The sequence below is a fragment of the Hirundo rustica genome, chromosome W, assembly GCF_015227805.2.
Source record: "Hirundo rustica isolate bHirRus1 chromosome W, bHirRus1.pri.v3, whole genome shotgun sequence".
NCBI lineage: Eukaryota > Metazoa > Chordata > Aves > Passeriformes > Hirundinidae > Hirundo > Hirundo rustica.
The window spans coordinates 19,380,620-19,389,386 of record NC_053487.1 but is presented as its reverse complement, the minus strand read 5'-3'; positions in this window follow the sequence as shown (position 1 = coordinate 19,389,386).

Here is an 8,767-nt window from a genome sequence, read left to right as displayed (position 1 = left end):
CCTCAAATATTGTTTTGTTGTCCCACCCCTGGGGTTTCTTTCCTCCACAGCTTTTTACCCCTCTGCCTTTCCCGTCGACTCGGTTGCCTCGAGCCACGGGGGGGTACTATCTTCTCGGCAGCAGGGATATTCTTCAGGAGGTCCCCGGGGGCGACTCTGTTGCCTCTTGACATAGGAATCTCAGTTCTGATACTTAACTGGGGGTGTATCACACCGGATTCCCTTTAGGCGTGTGCGGCAGGTGCAGTCAACAATTTCAGCTATGAACGGGATGGGTTCATTAGGGTGATAATAATAATATTTTGGTTTAATCCCTAATGCAAAAATCCTCCACTACTCTTTTGATTCTCCTACTAATCCCTCATATTTAACTTTATATTCTAGAATCCAATTAGTTATGTTCTGCTGCAATACCCAACAGGGGCTGCAAATTCCTCTAGGAGGGGTTCCTCGCCTACAATGACTCCACCACCTGTCCCCGCAGATTTTACAAATATAACAAACAAAGGGATAACAATTGCACTCTGGGTCTCTACACTTTATCTTAACATCAGAGTTACAAATTAATCTTTCCTCTGTGTAGTGTGGTTCTGGTGCATATTCTACACGGTGTCCATTCATTGATGATCTCTCCTCTGGATCCGTAACTTCAGGTCTCCAGGATTGCTTGTTACCTGCTACTCAGGAGTCGGTTTGCTCACTGGCCCTTTAATTCTGCTAGCATGGGTCCCTCCCTTTTCTGCTGTTCTGACTGCAGTATCTGTAGTAAGCAATACAAGGTAAGGGCCCTCCCATTGTGGGGCCAAGGTTGCTTCTTTCTAGGACTTTATCATTACCCAATCTCCTGGTTGCACCTGGTGCAGTTTCAAATCTAGTGGGGGTCTCTGAGCTAACCTTCCCTTATTCTATAGATTTTCCCTATATTTCATTAGGCTAGTAATGTATACATTCATATTTTGATCCCTCAACTTTGGATGATCTAGCGGTTCCTCTATATTGTAGGGCATTCCATACAACATTTCAAATGGAGATATTCCCATATCCGATTTAGGTTGTGTCCGGATATTAGCAATGCTAATGGTAGGCATTTTACCCATGACAGTTTGGTCTCAATCACGAGTTTGGTCAATTGTTTTTTAATTTCTCCATTCGTTCTTTCTACTCTTCCCGAACTTTGGGGGTGCCAGGGGGTGTGATAATCCCATTGTATTCCCATTATTGCCATGGTTTCCTTAATTATTTTGGATGTAAAGTGGGGGCCTCTGTCCGAGTCAATGGTTTCTGTGACCCCATATCTGGGAATAATCTGCTCTAATAGGGTCTTGATCACTGTGCCGTTGCTCTTGCCGTAGGGAATGCCTCTACATAATGGGTTAGGTGATCCACTATTACCAATAGATATTTATACCTCCCAGTCTTTGGTAACTCAGTAAAGTCTAGTTGGATGTTAGCAAATGGCTGGTATGCTGTAGGTCGTCCCCCCCATTAAGGTTTTTCTTAAATTGGCCTTATTTACTTTTAGGCAGGTAACGCACCCCCTCCCTACCTGCTTTGCCAAGTTATCTGCCCTAATACACATATGTTTGGTGGTGAATTGATCTACTAATGCTTGTGCCCCCCAATGTGTTTTGCTATGTATTCTCCTCATAATATCCATAGCTATGGATTTAGGCAGTACAGTTCTATTATCATTTGGAAGTCGCCATTCCCCTTCTGGGTCTTCTCTCAACCCCATTCTTTTCATCTTTTCTTTTTCCTGCATAGTAAAACTATATATCTTTTGCAAATTCCCTCTGCTAGTCTCACGCTCTTTTCTTTCAGCCTTCGGATCTTTCTGGGGGGTAGATTGTGACATCTGCAAAGCAGCCCTTCTTGCTTCCTGATCTGCTGCATTATTTCCTCTGCTTTTAAAATCCAATCCCTTTTGATGCCCTTTCAGGTGAACAACAGCAATTTTCCTAGGTCCCCTCAAGGCCTTCAGCAGTTTCCTGATTAGATCCTGGTGAACCAGGTTTTTTCCCTGGGAGTTTATCAACCCCCGTTCTTCCCATATTTTCCCAAAAGTGTGTATAATCCCATAGGCATATTTTGAGTCAGTATAGATGGTACCTGATTTATCCTTCAACAACTGCAATGCCCGCAGTACAGCATAAAGTTCACAGGCCTGCGCCGACCAAGATCCACTTAGAGGGCCTGATTCGATAACTGCAAGTCCTTCTCCCCCAACTATTGCATAGCCAGAGACCTTTTTTTCCATTAATTACTCGCGATGAGCCATCTACAAACAACCTATCCCCCTCTGGGGAGATGGGGTACTGTTTAATCCTTATCGGTGTCTCTGGATCTTTAATGATTACCGAGAAGGGGGGTATATTCAACCTTCCTACACTATCAGGAGTGTACCATACTTCTGAGTTAATTTTTTCCTCATCCTCTACCCTCAAGGGACAGAGTTTTATTTTGATTTCCTCATTTACTACTTCTATATTAATACCCATTTCTATAATTAAGTCTCTCCCTAACAAATTATAATCTGCTTCTGGTACTAGCAGAAGGTTCCTTATTCCCATTTTGGACCTCGATTCCACCAGTACATTCTTAATAACAGGGACTTCAAAGGGCTCCCCCTTCGCCCCTACCACTTGAGCAGTTTCCTTTGATATCTTACATCCCTCCGGTAGTACCTGGACTGTCGATCGCTCAGCTCCAGTATCTACTAAAAACTCAAATTCCTGCTGCTGAGGACCTATTTTTAATTTTATCAAGGGCTCCTGATGTTTCCGTGTCCCCAGCAAATGAAGCCCCTGACTCCTTCAGTCCTCTTTGAAGACTCTCTCATCCCTCAGCTGCTTCCTGCAGTTTCTCCGAAAGTGTCCTTTATTTCCACAGTAGAAACATACGCCTCCATCCTTTTTCTCTACCCGGAGAACCCCTCCCCCATTTCTCTGGGCCACTTGACTTGTTTTGGGAGGGGCATCAATTCTCCTAGTCTCCCTTACTGCTGCCACCATCATTCTTACTTGTCTCTTGTGACTCTCTTCATCTCTTCTCACACATACCTTCTGTGCTTCCTTCAATAGCTCATCCAAGTCTCTATCTTGCCAATTATCTAATTTTTCTAACTTCTTTCTGATATCTTCCCACGATTTAGCCACAAATTGTGTTTTTAGTAGTGCTTGCTCTAACGGTGTCTCAGGATCTAAGCCCGAGTACATCTACAGGTTTTTTTTTTTTTTTTTTTTCTTTTCTCAAGCGTTCTAGCTAATCCGTAGGTGTCTCCTCCTTTTTCTGTCTCTCATTAAATGCTTTGTTGATGTTCTGCCCCCTAGGCACCGCTTCCCGGATCCTCTGTACTATTATCCCCCTCAGATCCTGCATATTGATTCTGTGGTCCTGCTGATGATGATTCCAATTGGGATCCTGCAAAGGCCACTTGGTGTCTGCTAAAGGTCCTTATGCATGTTGCGAATCCCATATCCGCATCCCCGCTCGTCTAATCATATTTCTTTCCTCGGCCGTGGAGAGAATATTCAATATGGCTTGCAACTCGCCCCAAGTATAAATACTGGGTCCCAAAAATTGGTCTAGTCTCTCTGCCACCCCCAAAGGATCTTCCAGGAGGCTCCCCATCTCCCTCTTAAATTCTCGAACATCCCCAGAACTCAAAGGTACTGAAACAAACCCTATCACTGGGTGAGGTCCCTGGCCCCCCCCCACAGGCATTTCTCTTAGGGGATATAGGTTATGCTGTCTAGCCCGACCTCGGGTTATGGGTCCCTGCACTTCCTCAGGGGGCTCGGGATTACTTCCTGCTTCCTGAGGCTCCATTGGAGGTGCATCAGGAATCTGGGGGTTCTGAGGGGGTATGTAAGGAGGTGGGATTAGTAAGACTTCTTCCTCTTTACTCCTATCTTTCTTTCGTCCTCCCTCTTTGAGGGGAAACAGGAGCACTTCACCCCCAGGTCTTGTAACCCATACATTAGCATATTCACTTTCTTCCTGACTAAAAGGAATTTTAGTGTTTACCCACAAGTTGAGTTTTTGCCTCACCCAATCTTCTGATGATCCAAAAATAGGCCAAAAAATATTCCGGGAAATCTCCTTTCCACCCCATACTACTACACAATAATGGATCATTTTAGCTTTATCTTTACCCCCTGTGTTAGGGTAATGTTTCCAATTGTCTAATATGAACCCCAGTGGGCTATCTGTTTTATGGGAGTAGAGGGCCTGCTCTTCCCCTGTCCCATCTTCTGGAGTGCCCTCACACAAGCGTGGTGCGGAAATCACTCGCTTCCCCTTGTTCGTGGCTCACGCCCTCTCGGGCAATGAGAACCGCACTACTGAGGGTCCACAATCACTTGGAAAATCCGAGCTGCCGGTTCTCCTCTCACTCACACACACACTCGCAGCACTCCAGGATACCCGACCCAGACCGAACGGAATCTTCCACACAGATACTCACGCGTCTTGCGTCTTCGTCCGGACCTTTGTGCACAAGGTTTATAGGGTCTGCCGGCTTCCTTTGCCTAATGCTTTGAATTTAGGTTCGTCGGTCCAACCGAGACAGGAATTGGGTCTACCAGGGCCGCCGACTGATCGGCGGGGCGCCCCCCAGGCAGAACCAAAAGTCCTATCTTGCAGGTGGATCCGAGTCACGGCACCAAATTGTAATAGACTATGAACACAAAGAAAAGTTCCAATATGAATTTATTACATTACAGCAGGCAAAGCAAAGGCAAATACAGCGCTGGACGGCAGGGGAGTCTCGCTCCACCAACTGCCGTGCCTTGGCAGGTTTTTCAGTCTTGCTTTTATCTTGCTTCTTTCCTCCAATGATGTATGTGTGACGTGTTGCTAGGAGGGTCTCTTTCTGTCCCTCGGTGGTCGCAGAGATGAAGGCTGTAGTTGTAAGCTGGAATTCCTGAAACTTAAAGCTGATTAAGCAAGTAGAGAAGGAATGGGCAAGGGTCTGTTTGCCTATAAGCTTAGATAGTGACATAGTAACTTCCTGTTATCTTGAGTTATTTGATCTCCAGTGAACAAAAAATAGTTAATGTTTATCACACCCTGCTGAAATGTTTTTAAATATTTCCAAAGCTGTTTCAGTTTGTGTGCACACAGTGGTAATGCTTTCAGTTATTTGCATGAAAATCATCTTCCAAAGCCCTTGGTGAGTGCACACTCAGAAGCAGCACATACTAAGAAAAGAATATATAAAAAATATAGCTTGATTACAGATTGTTTTAATAGCTAGCATACTGGGGAGTGTATGTCATGCTGCTGATTTAATTCTAATCTCTTTACAGAGATGCTAAGAACAAGTGCTTCCTATATCAGAAAGATCTTGGAATGCTGCGTGATCCCTGGACAATCCAGGTGCTGAGAGAGCAGCAAGACCCTGGTGGGACACAGAGGAAATTGCCATCCTTCTTAGAGAGCACTAAGTTATTGTAAAGAGAAGGTATAGAGGATAACTATAGAAGAAAACCTGATATGACATGACACTAACATCTGATTTATTTACTGTGTAATTGGTGACAGCTTAGTGTGAATCCCTGTGCACAAGGGTCTGGCCCTGGCAGTGTGGTACAAACACAGCCAAGGACTTGGCCTCTCTCTGTCCCAAGATTTATCAAATACCTACAGACCCATTCCCTTGTCCCTTGTCTTTTTTGCTTTGTCTTCCTTCTGTGTTGATCCCAACAGCTGGAATGGTTTGCCTTTAAAACTGCCCTGGCTTGCTTTGTAACTTTTTTGTAAATGAGGAAAATAAATGAAGCTATGGAAGATTGACTACCTTGCCACTAAGTGACAAATTAAAAAGACTGAAGACTGGGATTTATTTCTCATTTTCCAAAAAGTCTGAAGCACATTATATTGTGATTTATGTGAAATGATTTTCCTTAGGTAGTATGTGAAACTATATGACAAAACCAGAATCTTAAGGATTTTAGAAAGGTATTTTTGATATTTGGTTTTCCCTTAATGTAACAAAAATGCAAAGTGGGCTTGTTTTACTGGGTTTACTTCTACTGCTGCAAATTCTGTCAGAAGTAAAAGAAATTAGTCTGGTTCCCTCTTATCTTCAGGAACACACAGAAACGGTGTTAGCACATCTGTTTAGAGCCCAGACTATCAGTTTAAACCATTCTGACCTCAGAAATTCAGATCCAAAGGTGTCAGAGAATTGTGTCAGTGAATCGCTTTTTTCTCTCACTTCTCAGTCTCGGGTGTTGCCACAATCTGACAAACTGTGGTGGTTGTTGACCTCAATGCAGCTCTGTTGTACCAACCTCAGAGTGACCACAGAATGTGAGTGTTCAATTTGATATTCTGCCACTGCTCCTAAAAGGAATAGGAGGAACAGATAAGGCAGTGCTGTCAATATCCATGGTACTGGCAAGAGCAGAGGTGGCAAAGCTGAGTCTCTCACCATTTCCCCCAGTGTTCAGTTTTGTCATTACCTTTTCCAGGTATTTTCCCCTTCATTCCTTAATTGCATTGGGCAGTTTGAAATTATTTTGTCATAAGAATGTCCATCTCTTGCTAGAGCTAGACAAAATGACTGGAATGTCCTTCCTACTGAATTTACTTTGGTGTGTGCTGCGTTATGTGGCTGAGCGGAATGACAAGATTTGTCTTTACAAACAAGCCCTGGGTCTGCTGGTAGATAAAACTAGCACTGAGAGATAAAAACAATGGGAAGGATTCTACTGATTGATGAATGGAAAAGAAGATACTTGCCTTTACAAACAAACCATAGGTTTGTTTGTAAATTGTGGTGGTGTGAGAATTGTTTTTATTAAGTTATTAAGTTATTTTTGTAAGATTTTTAAGTTATTTTTATAATGGTTTAGTTCACTGTATACCCCTGTGTTCTGCATTGGTTTTCCCTTCTGCATCGGTTGTTTTGTCTATTGTACAACCCGACGTTTTCTGTCATTCATCCCTTCCCTGCACCTGTCGCTGTCAATTCCCCCCCCCCCTCCTCGTGGTCGCCTGCCTGCCACTCAGAGACCCTTCCCTGGCTTCTAGAAAACTCCGGGAAGAGTGCCGAGTGATAGGCTGGGGCCCGGGAGACCCCCTCCCCTCATTTTGTGGTTGGTCCCCAGTTCCATGGTTCACACCCCCGGTTAACCCCCCCGATCCCTGTGACTGGCTGACCGGTTGTCGCCACCCCCGTTTCCACCCACCCTTAAAACCTGCCGCACGCCTGGCCTCGGGGTCTCTTCTGGGCGGTGGGTCAGAGAGTGCTGCCTCTCCCCCTGAATAAAATCCTGTTTAACTGAGCCCAGAGGAGTCCGCCTTTTGATTAGCTGCCGTGGGTTGCATTTGCCATCTGCTGACCGTCGCTGAGAGGGGAACCAAGACCCCACAGGGAGGAGGTGGCTCGCCCGGCTTGCCACCCCGACCTCACACGTTGCCGCGGTGCACGAGACTGAGCTAGCCCGTGGCCGCGCTCATCAGCGCGAGGAACAGTACCACGACAGTAAATGAAATTGAATATTGAAAGATGAAAGCAATAATGGGGAAAACCCATAAATCCCATAAAAATTAAAAATTAGAGGGGTTATACATTAAAAGGGGAATCTGAGGTCTTTGGCATTTCGGGAAGTCTGTACCTCTCAAGTACCTCAGCCAATGGGGAAAGAGAGAGGGAAATGCGGCCGGGAAATTAGGATAAAAAGGAGGCTGCGTCCTCTGAAAAACTGAGAGACCCCAGGGGAAATGCCCCATGGCCTCTCCCTTTATTCAAATAAAGAAAAAGGACTCTTCTGTCTCCTTTTTGGACATAAACCTCTGGTGTTCATGGATTAATTTTCCTAACAGTGGCTTTACTCTTTAAAACAAAAGAAAAAATTTAAAAAAAAAAAAAAAAAAAGGGGAGGAGGGTCAAATGTAAGTCTCCAAGTTCTCTGCTAAGGAGGCAAAAGTCCAGGAGGATGAATCTTTTGAGAATTAGAGAAGCTCAATGTCTCTTTTGACCTGAGGAGCCCAGAACTGGACACAGCATTCCAGCTGTGGTCAGTAGGGTCACCTGGGGATGCTCCATCTCAGGATGTCCTTCTTGGGCCGCCCACCCTGTGTTGGCCCAACTCCCAGACCCCAGGTTGCTCCGCCCTCTAAACCCCCCAGACAGGGGAATCCCTGCACTCCCTCAGGTAGCTCTGAGCAATCCCCTCTCAGCATCTGAGGGGTTTGGGTCACATTTTCCAGGAATTTACTTCTGCCTTGACACTTTACTTGGAAACACAGCTCCAGCTTTGGATTCCTCTAAGGAATAGAAGACATGGAACAGGCACCAAGCATGGCCCAAGTCCTCCTGTAACGGGTTAATGCTTTGTTCATTGAACTTGCAAACACAGGATGATTCATGATTTTTAAGAGAGCCTTTAAACTTGCAAACACAGGATGACTCGTGACTTTTAAGAGAACCTTTGAACTTGCAAACACAGGATGACTCATGATTTTTTTGACACATGTGCTATTGCTTAACAAGGCTTTTGAGCTCCAGGAAGGGGAACTGTGGCTGTTTTCAGAAGATAGAAGACGGTCTCCTAGCAACAAGATAACACCAACATGATAACAGAAGAAAAGAACTGTATAAAACGGAACTGGAAGACCGTAACCGTGCGGCAGTCAGCGGAGTGCAGACTCCCCCTGTCGCCCAGCGCTGCATTTGCTTATGCCCCGCTTGCTGTAATTAATAAAATTCTAATTGGGACTAAATCTTGAGTCGTGCAATTTATAACACTCCTCTGCT